Source organism: Manis javanica, chromosome 4 (assembly GCF_040802235.1).
Source record: "Manis javanica isolate MJ-LG chromosome 4, MJ_LKY, whole genome shotgun sequence".
NCBI classification, from domain to species: Eukaryota; Metazoa; Chordata; class Mammalia; order Pholidota; family Manidae; genus Manis; species Manis javanica.
The window spans coordinates 99791506-99805217 of NC_133159.1; the positions used below are offsets into that span (position 1 = coordinate 99791506).

A 13712-nucleotide genomic window follows, 5' to 3' on the forward strand; every position below is an offset into this window, starting at 1 on the left:
TTTACCTCCTGAATCCTCTACTCACTGGACCCCCATGCATACACTTGGTTTTCCCTCCTCTTTAACTTTGTTCAGACTGTTCTCTCTCCTTGGAATGCCCTTCCTCCTCCCACTTTGTTCAGTAAATATTTGCTGAATAAACAGATGGTGTCTTTGGGAAAGCTCCCCCAGAGAAGCCAGTTCTTATCCATGCCGTGTGCCCTCCTGTGGTGGAGACACACAGGGCAGATTATGTTTATTTTTAGCAGGACTCTCTGTGGGGGATACATATATACAAATGGAGAGGTTTTAAAGAAATAGATCCTGCTCCACAACCCCCTAATCCCTCCTGAATACTGATGCCACATAATACCGATGCCAAGAGGTAATGTTGTTCAGCTCCTCTTGTTCAGTTAACCTCTCAGTTCAGGGCATATTTATTGAGTACCTACAAAGTGATCTGCAACTTGCTGGGGATTGAGGGGGTCAGAGCACATTTAAGACCATCTGGTTGGTGGAGAGAGGGCTTGTGCAACAATGACAAACAGTGCATGGGAATTCAGAATCAGATTCTAAGTTCTGTGATGATGAAGAGAAGCCTTTAATCAAGATGAGCCTGCGCCCTAGGGAAGGGGTCAAAGAGGCTGTAGCCCGTGAAGCTTTGTGAAAGCCGTGCCTGGGGTGAGTCTTCATGTCCTGCATGCTTTGAGAATGTATGGTATGCTAAAACAAACATCTGATGTGTGCTGGGAAAATGCATACCAGTGAAATTCTCGATTCACATGATAAACTGGGTCCAGGGCAGTCTGCTAAAAGGCAGCGTCCCTAAAACCACTGGGAACTTGCTGCTGCTGAGGAAATGGGTGCTGGTGGAGGTTTTTTCCCAAGGGCTAATTTAATTTCCCATACATATCACAGCCCATGTGCTCCAGCGCAAGCTCAGTTGTTTAAAATGCTAAGACATCTTTAATGGCAGTAGGAAAGATAAGCACAGGTTGGTGAAAAAATGTATCCTTGCATCCTTATTCAAGACCTTAGCCCAGCTCAACTCAATATTTGGTTCTTGGCAGGTCTCTAATCTAGGTTTTATTCCCTGAATATTCTCAGTTCCTGGGTTATTCAGAGCAGGGTAAGAGTGAAGCATGGAGCACAAGCTTTGAAATCAGATAGATTTGGGTTGAACCTAGCTCAACCACTTACCTTGAGCTCTCTGACCTTGAATCCTAGAAAAGTGCTCTGAGGTTCAGTTCCTTTGTTTGGACAATTGGGATGAAACCACCGATGTTAAGGTTTGCTGTTAGGATTTAATGAAATAATGTGTGAGGGGTGCCTGGCAGAGTCAGTGTTCCAATATCTGATGGTTATTATCACCATAGTAATTATTGGAGGTCCTTCTACACTCCATTCCATGAACAAACTATCTCTTCCTAAGGTATCTAATCTCTAAATTTAACAGCTTCCTTTGTGTTTTTCCTATACCTCTTAAGAACAATAATAGTAAATAATAATAATAATAATGGTAATAATTATAGCAAAAGCACAGCTATTATAGAGGGCCTTACTATATGCCATGCCATGCCCTGTGGGGGGACTTTCCAAACTTTATCTCCAATCCTAGTTTTTCTAGTTTACAGTGTAGGAAACTGAAACTCACAGAACAGAAGTGACTTGTCCAAAATAAGGGGCAGAATTGGAATCAGAACTCAGGTCCACTCCAAAGCATATGCTCTTTTCACTCGTCCTTATTTTTGCCTTTCTTTTCTGTACCTGAAGATTAGAGACACTAGCTACCCCTTAACAACTATCAGACCTTTTCTAATGGTCTGCCTACAGATCATGCATTCCTTTACTCCATAGATGTTTATTCAGTATTTACTAGGTGCTGGGGCTGTAAAATTGTCTATGTCTTTAAAGAGTTCCCACTCTCATAGACAAACATAAATGGCCAAGTGGGGAAGTAGGGTTGCAGTGAGCAATGATGGAGTCAGAAAAAAGCTTTCAAAGGAGGTGATTTGAGTGAATTCATTATCCTGCTTTTTATTTCATTCATTCTAAAAACACATTTTAAGCAACTGCAGTGTTTCAGGCTTTAGGCTGAGCCCTGGGATTAAACACAGGCAGGTCTCTGTCTAGTCTGTACCCCTAAAAAATTTACAGTCTAGCCAGGAGGGATGGATCATAAATCATGCCGTATCATTAAAATTGTATTGTGCACATGGAAATGGTTAATGCAGTAGGCCAAGCGTTGTTTCAGAAGTCCAGTTTCTTTTAAAAGAATTTTTTTTCTTTTTCCTACTCATCTCCATCTCACTGGTCTTTTGGCACTTTAAACACCTTTGAGGATATCCCTAAAACTATGCCAAGTAAAAATAGTACATCCAGAATTACATTTATATTTTACAACATTCTCCAGGGGAAGAAGCTATAATTCAAACCACAATATGTCAAGATGGATTGATATTGCCATAACATCTTGGTGAAGTGAAGAGGATGAAAACCAGGGAATTACAAATGCAGTATTAATTGTGCTAGAACACAACATAATAAAAAATAACAGCCTTTTCTTTGCCCAGTGTTGCCCTCTTTAGAGTGGACAACAGTGCGGACAAAGTCCAGCTCTGCAACTGCATGACTCACCTCTTATAAATCACTCCTTAAACCTCATGAATCTCAGACCCACTAGGTGAAAGCAGGTTTAATAAGAAGACTTCAAAAATAAGAAAGTTTCATTTATCATCAAAGTGTTCTTTGATTTCAGGACAATTGTGTGGCCATTGGAAAAAAAATTAAGTTGATTCCATACGACATGTCCCTACACCAAAATAAAATCAAGATGAAGCAGAAATATTTAAATTTTGAAAAATGAAATCCTAGAAGCACCAGAAGAAAACATAGGTTTTTTTTTTCTTTTCATAATCTCAGAGTAGGAAAGAGTTGAAGCCAGAATAGAAAGTAGTGATAAGTTAAGTCACATAAAAAGCAAACATTCCTGCATGGCAAAAAAAATCACCGTAAATAATTAAAGCCAAATAAAAACTGGGTGAGAGAGTATCTGAAACTTAAATACAGCAAAAAAGTTAAACAATTACATATATTTATATACAAAATATCAAAACAAATTTGCATATGTATACATATAAAATTTCCTCCAGAATTGCTCAAATCTATATGCTCTTCCAGGACGTCAGCTGCTTGTTCAGTGGAGTGCTCTGGCCACGGCCCACTGTGCCTTGTCTGCATCACACACTGCCTAGCTCAGCCTCCACCAAGAGCAAGGCCCAGATCTGGAAGATATAACTCTCCCCGCTTTTGGACTCGGATGAAATTCATGCCATGGCACATGGGATCTGGCTTCCCCACCAGCTGTGCTGGGTGAGAAAAACCAAAACTGCAGGGCACTTAATGCTCTGTGGGCACGTATTGCCTGTGAGAGACTGCAGATGGGAGGGAACTGAGAGATGAAACCTCTCCATTCTTGCCTTCCATTCTCGCCGACTTTCATGTGAGTAAGTGATGCCTGCGTCTCCCCATGAGGTGCCGGCCGGCTGAATGACACGCGGCCTGTATTTGCCTTCTTTGCGTGTCGGCCTTGCTTCCATTTCCCCTTCACGGTTACTGTCCTGGGATCACCTCTCCCAGTAAGATATTATCACATGAGCTTTGTTTCCGCTCTGTTTCCTAGGGATTCTGAGCCCAGACCACGTAAAAGAACTATTAAAAGACAGTAAGAAAAAAACCAATAACCCTATAGAAAAGTAGACATATAGGAATAAATAATCCACAAAAAGTAACTATGAAAGCAACTATGAATAACTCTTTAAAAATGTGAAAAGATACTCTCACTCATAATAAGAGGAATACTAAATAAAATTATGATAAATACTTTTTCACCTATCAAATTGAATAGTCCAATAATATGCTGTGTCAATAAGGATGTTGAAAAAAATAGGAAGTTTCATTGCTGATGGAAATATGAATCCATGAAAACTCTATGGAGGGCAATTTAGCACTATCTTTAAAAATAAAAAAATTCACATACTCTTAGCAATTTAAGCTCATTGTTGTTCTCTTTGTAAAAAGATTGGAAATAATATGAAGTCCGTCAATTAGAAACTGGTTTGTAAATTATGGTATGCCGTAATCATACAATTATGCAGCTATTAAAGAGAAGAAAGAGAAGGTTTTTAAATGTGCTGATATGTAAAGATCTTCAACTTAGATTAAACATATCTCTAGAAAGATACACAGGAATCTGGTTGCCTCTGGGGTGAGGTGGTCTTACTTTCCACCTTTTATTCCTTTTGAATTTTGTACCATGTGGATCTATCTTTTCCTTATCAACTTTATTGAGAAATAATTTATGTACAGTCAGACCTCATTCATTTAAAATGCACAATGCAATGAATTTTGAAAGTGATACACACTTGTGAAGCCAGTCAAGATACAGAACATTTACATCTTCCCCAAAATGTGCCTCAAACCCCTTTTCTGTCCATCTCTCTCTCCGCCCTGTCCCCCCACAACCACTGAACTGTCTTCTGTCATTAGAGGTTAGTTTGCATTTTATATAAATGGAATGGTACACTATGTGCTCTTTTGTATCTGGCTTCTGCACACACTATAATGATTCTGAGATTCATTCATGTTGTTTTGTGTGTCAGTAGCTCATCCTTGAAGAGTGTTTATGGTATGGTTGTATCACACTGTGTTTTTCTAGTCAAATGTTAATGAGCATTTGGATTGTTCACACATTTGGGCTATGTGAATAATGTTGTTATAAACCTTTGTGTGCAACTCTTTGAGTGGAAATATGTTTTCATTTATTTTTTTTACAATTTTTATTTATTAAGGTATTATTGATATACACTCTTAAGAAGGTTTCACATGAAAAACAATGTGGTTACTACATTCACCCATATTATTGAGTCCCCACCCATCCCCCATTGCAGTCACTGTCCATCAGTGTAGTAAGATACTGCAGAGTCATTGCTTGTCTGCTCTGCGCTACACTGTCTTCCCCATGATCCCCCCACACCATGTGTGCCAATCATAATGCCCCTTAATCCCCTTCTCCCTCCCTCCCCACACACCCTTCCCCACCCCTCCACTTTGGTAACCGCTAGTCCCTTCTTGGAGTTTGTGAGTCTGCTGCTATTTTGTCCCTTCGGTTTTGCTTCATTGTTATCCTCCACAAATGAGGGAAATCATTTGGCACTTGTCTTTCTCTGCCTGGCTTATTTCACTGAGCATAATACCCTCCAGCTCCATCTATGTTGTTGCAAATGGTAGGACCTGTTTCTTTCTTATGACTGAATAGTATTCCACTGTGTATATGTACCACTTCTTCTTTATCCATTCATCTGATGGACACTTAGGTTGCTTCCATATCTTGGCTATTGTAAATAGTGCTGCAGTAAACATAGGGGTGCATACGTCTTTTTGAATCTGAGAACGTGTATTCTTTGGGTAAATTCCTAGGAGTGGAATTCCTGGATCAAATGGTATTTCTATTTTTAGTTTTTTGAGGACCTCCATATTGTTTTCCACAATGGTTGAACTAGTTTACATTCCCACCAGCAGTGTAGGAGGGTTCACCTTTCTCTGCATCCTTGCCAGCATTTGTTGTTCTTAATTGTTTCAATGCTGGCCATCCTAACTGGTGTGAGGTGATATCTCATTGTGGTTTTAATTTGCATTTCCCTGATGATTAGTGATGTGGAGCTTCTTTTCATGTGCCTGTTGGCCATCTGAATTGCTTCTTTGGAGAATTATCTGTTCATATCCTCTGCCCATTTGTTAATAGGGTTATTTGCTTTTTGGGTGTTGAGGTGTGAGTTCTTTATATATTTTGGATGTTAACCCTTGTTGGATATGTCATTTACAAATATACTCTCCCATACCGCAGGATGCCTTTTTGTTCTGCTGATGGTGTCCTTTGCTGTACAGAAGCTTTTTAGCTTGATGTAGTCCCATTTGTTCATTTTTTATTTTGTTTCCCTTGCCTGAGGAGATGTGTTCAGATAAAAGTTGCTCATGTTTATATTTACGATATCTTTGCCCATGTTTTTTTCTAAGAGTTTTATGGTTTCATGACTTACATTCAGGTCTTTGATCTATTTTGAGTTTACTTTTGTGTATGGGGTTAGACAATAATCCAGTTTCATTCTCTTGCATGTAGCTGTCCAGTTTTCCCAACACCAGCTGTTGAAGAGGTTGTAATTTCCCCATTGTATATCCATGGCTCCTTTATTGTATTTTAATTGACCATTTATGCTTGGCTTTATATCTGGGCTCTCTGGTCTGTTCCATTGGTCTATGGGTCTGCTCCTGTGCCAGTACCAAATTGTCTTGATTACCGTGGCTATGTAGTAGAGCTTGAAGTTGGGGAGCATAATTTCCCCCAGCTTTATTCTTCCTTCTGAGAATTGCTTTGGCTATTCGGGGTCTTTTGTGGTTCCATATGAATTTTAGGATGATTTTCTCTAGTTCGTTGAAGAATGCTGTTGGTATTTTGACAGGAATTGCATTGAATCTGTAGATTACTTTAGGCAGGATGGCCATTTTGACAATATTAATTCTTCTTATCCATGAGCACGGGATGTGTTTCCATTTATTGGTGTCTCCTTTAATTTCTCTCATGAGTGTCTTGTAGTTTTCAGAGTATGGGTCTAGGTCTTTCACTTCCTTGATTAGGTTTATTTCTAGGTATTTTATTCTTTTTGATGCAATTGTGAATGGATTCTTTAGGGTTTTTTATGTACAATATCATGTCATCTGCAAACAGTGACAGTTTAACTTCTCTACTGCTGTTTTATTAATTTTGTTTTGCTCTGCTTTTATATTCCACAATTAAGTGAAATCATATGGTATTTCTCTTTCTCTGCTTGGCTTATTTCATGGAGCTTAATACCCTCTAGGTCCATCCATGTTGTTGCAAATGGCAAGATTTCTTTTCTTTTTAATGGCTGAATATATTCCATTGTGTGTATGTACCACATCTTATGCATTCATCTATTGATGGACCTTAGGTTGCTTCCATATCTTGGCTATTGTATATAATGCAGTGATAAACATAGGAGAGCATATGTCTTTTCAAATCAGGGTTTTTGTTTTTTTCAGGTAAATTCCAAAAAGTGAAATACTGGGTCTAATGGTATTTCTATTTTTAATGTTTTGAGGAACCTCCATACTGCTTTCCACAGTGGCCACCAATTTACATTCCCACCAACAGTGTACATCCTCGCCAGCACTTGTTATTTCTTTGGATAGTGGCCATTCTAACTGGTGTGAGATGATATCTCATTGTGGTTTTGACTTGCATTTCCCTGATGACATAGAATCACATTTTTAATAGTTGTTGAAAAGACAGTAAAGTTCAATATTTATTCTTTATTAAAGCTTTGAAATAAGGTATGGAGATTTTTATTCTTTGATGAGAAGAATCATGTGCTTATTCTGACAAGCCAATGTCACACTTACTAGAAATGTATGAGAGTTCCTTGCCTTGAAAGCAGGAACAGATTTGCCCAGGATTATTCTTTTCAACATGATATTGGAAATGTTGAAAATAGCTGTTTGGGAAGGTCATAAAGATATAGGGATAAAAAAAAATATTACTTTTTGTAGTTATATACTTGAAAGTTCCAAGAAAAGCAACCCCTAAATTACTAGAAATAATAAATTATTTCAGAAAGATACAGCCAAAAGAAACCTACATAGAACAATTCTATTTTCCTTGGTGAAATACAGCTGCACATTCATAAAAATATAATAAATTCCATTTGTAACCACAAACCAAAAATAAATTTACTCTATGATTTTCTTTGAACCACAAGATTTATTCCAAGAAAATTATTAAACCACAACAAGAAAAGTAAAGGAGGATGTGAACAAGTGGAAAGATAGACCAGATCATCATTGAAAAAACAAAATTTAGTCAATGCAACAGTCTTCAAAGTTAGTAGATTGAATGCAGTACCAGTTAAGGTCTTACAAAATACTTACAGAGGCTGAATAATTGATACCAAGCTTAGAGAATAATGGGAAAAAATAAAGTCTTTCTCACAGGAATTAAAATGCATTATAAAAAGCACATTTATCAAAACTATAGGTCCCCAAAGAGGAAAAATAATCAGTGGAACATCTCTAGTTGGTATAGGATCATAAGCTTAAAACAAGACCAATTCCAAATCCCAAATTGTTCGGCTCAGTAAATGACAAAATCACCTTTCCAATTAATGGACCAAAATATGTGGAATCATCTGTGACTTTATATTTTTAACCTCCCACATCTATACTAGATGTCAAAAATAGATCCTGAATTGACCACTTCTTATTCCCTCATCTCCCTGCCCTGACCAAAGCCACCATGGCCTCTTGCCTGTATCACTGTCAGGAGGCTTTTGACACATCTGTCTGTTCCAGTAATCTCCTACAGGTTAGCACCACAGCCAGAGCACATTAGGCATCTTCCTCTTCAAAGCACCTGATGCTCCTTTACAATTGCTGTCCTCTTTCTACTGGAACCTTCTTTCTCCCACATATATGCATGACTGTTCCCTCCTTTACTTCAGGTCTTGCTCAGATGTCTTCTTCTCAGTGAGGTTCTTAAATTCCCATTGAATATTTCAACTTTTCACCTGCATGTTAGGCTCCCTATCAATAATTCTTCCCTAACTTACTTGTTATTTATTTATCCATCTATCATCTATTTTTAAAATTTGTCTCCTTTCCCCGACTGCTCCACAGAATGTTAGCTCCCTGAAGGCAGGGATGTTTATTTTGTTCACAGCTATAACCTCAGCACCTAGAGCAGTGCCTGGCACATAATAGGTGCTTAATAAATATTTGCTGAGTGAATGAAACAAAACAAATTCCTGTAGCACTGCTGTCCGACTTTATAAACTCAATTTACAAGGAAGGAGAGACATCACAACCATGTAAGAAGATTTGATTGCTTACTACTTGGACAATGGGGTAATAAAAAGGAATTCATTACTTTATACAATGTATCACATCACATCTTTTGATTAATAAATTTAGATGGGTTGGAGTAAAATATACACTAGTGTTTTTAAGAATTGGAAAAAAACATGGATATCTTGCATTTGAATAGGTGATGTCTACTGAGGAAATGAAAATATTATTAAGGACAAAATAGGGAAATATGAATATATAAAGACTATTGTAAAATTTATTAAAATGATAGATGCATATAAAACAAGACTATAGAAATAAAAGATAAGTGAAAAAAATTATTATTAGAAGCTTATTCCAAAAAAGGAGAGAACTGATAAAAATATATAACTTTTGTCTGGATTCCACTCTGTACGTTGTCAAAGGAGATGAATAGTTAATCCCCCCAAAAAAGCAAATATCACATAGAAAAATATACATCCTTAGAAGTAGTAAAGAATAGCATATCTAAACAACTTTATCATTCTAGAACTATTAAACTAGAAAAAAGCAAATAAAAATGATAAAACCTTATATTGACAGAACTGTGAGAAAATAGGTAGTTACATGTTGCTAGTGACAATATGAGTTTGTGTAATTCCTTGGTCAAGGCATGTGTATCAAAAGCAATAAAAACATTCATATCTCCTGGACTAATTCCATTTTAGGAAACTTATCTACAAGGAAATAAGCCAAAAATTAAGCAAACAAAAAGTAATCTGTTTATACCATGCAGAAAAGTGAAAAATTGGGAACAACCCAAGTGGCAAATACCAGAGGAATTTCTAAGCAAACTTTCTTTTTTTTATACAATTTTTTTATTAAGGTATTATTGATACACACTCTTATGAAGGTTTCACATGAAAAACAATGTGGTTACTACATTCACCCATATTATCGATTCCCCCCCATACCCCATCTAAGCAAACTTTCCTACAATAACATGTTGGACCACTGAAGTTGATCAAGTGGAGACTGTTTTGGCAACAGGGAATGTGGATGTCAACACAGCAGAGCTACCATCCGAGACCTTGAGCTCAAGGTATGATAAGGCTGGGAAGTTAGGATTTAACTTCACTTCTTGGGTGCTATTAACTTGGCCTCATGGACATACTTGTCCGCGGTAAATAGAAGGGAGGAGGATGGCCAGCCAGGCAGGACTGAAAGGTTCAGAGGCTGAGACCAGGCTCATCAGAAACAGGGTGTCCACTGAGCAAGAAGCAATAAGCCCCATCAGAGGACCTGAGCTCCTGGAAACTAGAGAATGTCACAGGGAGCCCTGGACCAGGGAGCTGCCCTCAGAGGCTACCGGAGCGGCAGACCTGGGGGGTGGCAGAGTAAGTGTCCAATGTCAGGGACTTCTCTCTGGACCTAGAGCCCTCCACTTATGGGGCAGGTTGCTGGGAAGCCTGAGATAGAACACCTGGCAAGGCAGAGAGCAGCTGCAGTTTATTTGTCCAGCACGCAATCCAGATGATTAGAAGGATGGGATGTTTGCCTAATTGTGTGCCAGACTGTCTGGATTTGAATTCTGACTCTACCAGTTATTAGCTGAGTGACCTTGGGAAAGTCATTTGAGCTCCCTGTGGCTCAGTATTCTGCTGGGGAAAATGTGGGCCTCACCTATGTCATAGGGTTACTGTGAGGATTAGATGTCACAAAGCAGGTGAGGCCCCTATTTTGGAATTCTTGTCATTATTAGGCATTAAGAGTGACTTGTCTACCCAGGAAATTGCCTATAAACACAGCTTGGAGAATCGGAAAGGGCTAGATGATGTCAGAACATCAGGAATTTATGGCTAAGAGTTACTGAACCAAGTGAGATTTTACCCAGACTCATTTTTTGGTTGATGAGGTTAATTTGGGAGGAAGAAGAAGGAAGGTCTTCAAGGTGTTCACACAGGAGATGCTGGGTGGGCATGGGGAGTTTGGACATGCCTGAGCCTTTGGGCAAGATGGGCTGCCAGGCAGCTTTCTTCCTTGCTGGAGGCCCCCTACAGTCAGCCTCAGGGCCCTGGTTACAGGAGGTTGCCTTTGAATTGCTTCTTGTGACCAAGGGCTGGTTCCAAATGTGGTCCAAATGGGACCACTGGGGGCTAGCCCCGGATGCCTCGCAGACCCTGCTGTGTGGCAGACAGATCCAGGAACACACCCAAGAGCCGAGGAAGTGCTTTATTTGTTCCCTAGTGATAGCCTGCCCATTGGTTGAGAGTGGGTAATGTCAAAATTAAATCCTGATGCTCATGCATTTTCCCTGGGAACAATTACAAATTTGGCTGCCTAGGGCAGTGTATGGGCAGGCAAGTGGAGCGACTGAGTGAAGGGGCCTGGAGGACAGGAAGAAATGTCTCCAGGGCAATTTTAGGATGCTTTGCTGGGTAACGTGGCCTGTGACTTCCTCTGTCCCCAAGAGAATTTTGTTAAAGACTGACTCATCTTCTAAGGCTTTTAGAAGTAGATTTGAATTTCTTTAGAACGGTATACTGTGATGGCCTGTAGGGCAGAAGCAATCCATAGATATGGGACTATTTATTTATGTAATTTTTTAATAAAGCATCTACTATATGTGAGGTACTATATCAGGAGCTGAAAATACAGAGGCAAATAATATACAGTGCTTGCTCTCAAGTTGCTCACAGTGTACCAGAGAGAAAGGCAAATCAATAATAGAAAGGGGAGTTGGAAGTGTCATAATAATGGTTGTGGCAGGCTGAATACAGCACTTCCCAAAGGCATCCATATCCTCAGCCTGTGAGTGTTACCTTGGGCAGGTGGACCAAATCCATCACAGCTGTTCTTTTGAGCAAGGCCAAGGGCTGTTTGACCACAGGAGAGGAGAAGGCAATGTGAAGCGGTAACTGGAGTGATGTGCTCTGAGGATGAAGGGCCCACAAGCCGAGGAATGCAGGTGGCCTCTAGCGGCTGAAAAAGGCATGGCGAGGAATTAACCCTTCAGAGCCTCCAGAAGAAACCAGACCTGATGGCAACTTCCATTTAATCCAGCAAAATTGACTTCTGACTGTAAGAAAAAAAAATTGCTATTTTAAGTCACTGAGTTTGTGGTAACTGTTACAGCAGAAATAGGAATTACAACAGTGTAAAGTGAAATAAGGGGCACAGAATGGAGTGGATGCCCTGTTGTCACACAGTGCCTACAGGTGTCAGAAGAGAATTCAGAGAGGTGCTGCCATTACTCTTCCAAGTTGAGAAGGACTGTGAAAGCCATCTTGCCTTGCACTCTGGGGTGTGGAGAGGTCGTACACATTCATTCACTAAGCAACCATTTTTTTTCTGCTCTGACCTAGGTCCTGGGTTGAATCTGATGGGTAACTGAAGATCAATACAGCTGAGTTCTTGTCTTCAGGGAGTTTACAGTCCAGCAGGGAAGAACTTGGCATAAAATTCCTAGGTTGTTTTGCCATCGGACACATTACTCAACCTCTCTGGGCTCAGTTTTTTCTGTGTAAATCATAAAAAGAGCTACTTCACCAGATGTTGTGAGGATCAAGTGGTAAAATGTACAGAGTTGTTTTGTAACCTGTGGATCATGTCGTAGGGCTGAGTGCCTGTCGTCCCATAAACCTCCCTTCATCTGGAGATTTTCCCTGGCCTCCCTGCTTCCACCTCCTTCACGCTAGGGAGGCTCCCAGGTTCCACTGAGGTGTCCAGAGTCGAACCCAGATTGTGTGACTCCAGTGGGGGCTCATCTCACTGTCAGTGAAATCTCAACAAGCAGAGTTAGGGGCTGGTCTTCATTAGCCTTTTTTTTCTTTTTCTCTCTTTAAAAAATATGGCTCAAGTTAAAAAAAACAAAACATTTTTTTTTTTATGAGAAAGTTATACATTGTCAAATCATGCAAAGGATGAGCAGAATAGTTTCTGGGAGAGATGATCTGTCATTGTGAGCCAAAAAGTCAACTGCTGTTTAAAGTATGTTCTATTTGGACCTCTGCTGATATTCCCATATCAGATTACATTGTGCTGAAAAACCAGTGGAGAATGTTTGTCCTGGAACAAAAGTCCCAGCTCAGGATTTGGTTCTTGGTTAAAAAAAGAAGGCACATAATTGGTTTAGAAGTTATATTTGTCTTCTCCTATTTTCTTCCTTTAAGTTTCACAGAGGTGAATTGAGTGTTCCCCCCGCCCAGCTGTGTGCCACATGATAGGCAGGCTGTGTGAATGGAGTTCAAGTCTGGTGAGGGTGTGTGTCAGATGTGGTTCCTCCACCTCAATATTTGAACTTTTAAATCAAAGGGTTATGATTTTTAAGGAAGATTTGAAAGCCCATTTCAAATGTCTCCTACTCTGTGTATTCTTCACTGATCATTAGCTAGAATGACCTTGTGTCTCCCTTTCTCTGCCTCTGTCTCTCTGTATGTCTCTCTTCCCCTTCCCCACCTGCCTTCCCCCTAAAGGTGGCCTTTACTCTGTATCTCCCAGGACAGTTCAGATTTCAAATATTTTGCTCCACAATCCCTACATTTGAATGTGCTAGAAGTGCAAATATTTTGACAACCAGGCAACAGCTTCTAAAATACTTTTGTATGCCCCAAATAATAAAAACAGCAAACACTTGCATAGTGCTATTTTCCAGAATGGTTTAAAGGCAGGTACTGTTATCATCCCTAATTAACAGATGAGGAAACTGAGGCACAGAGAAATAAAATGACTTGCCAAAGGTTACCTTGGTTAGATCTTGTGAATCAATTTGAAGCTGAGAAAATATGGTCCCCATAATTACCCACCCTAACTGTCCCACTCCCCCCTGGCCTTGTCTG

The 13712-nt window shown here is 39.6% G+C and overlaps 1 long non-coding RNA gene across 1 annotated transcript in view; it reads left to right on the forward strand.

Moving 5' to 3' along the window:
- Nucleotides 1-569: 569 nt before the first annotated feature.
- Nucleotides 570-13712, forward strand: part of LOC140848948 (uncharacterized) — a 28427-nt gene continuing 15284 nt past the window's right edge. The window contains exon 1 of the long non-coding RNA XR_012130283.1: nt 570-660. This is a non-coding gene — a long non-coding RNA (uncharacterized lncRNA). The remainder of the gene's footprint in view (nt 661-13712) is intronic.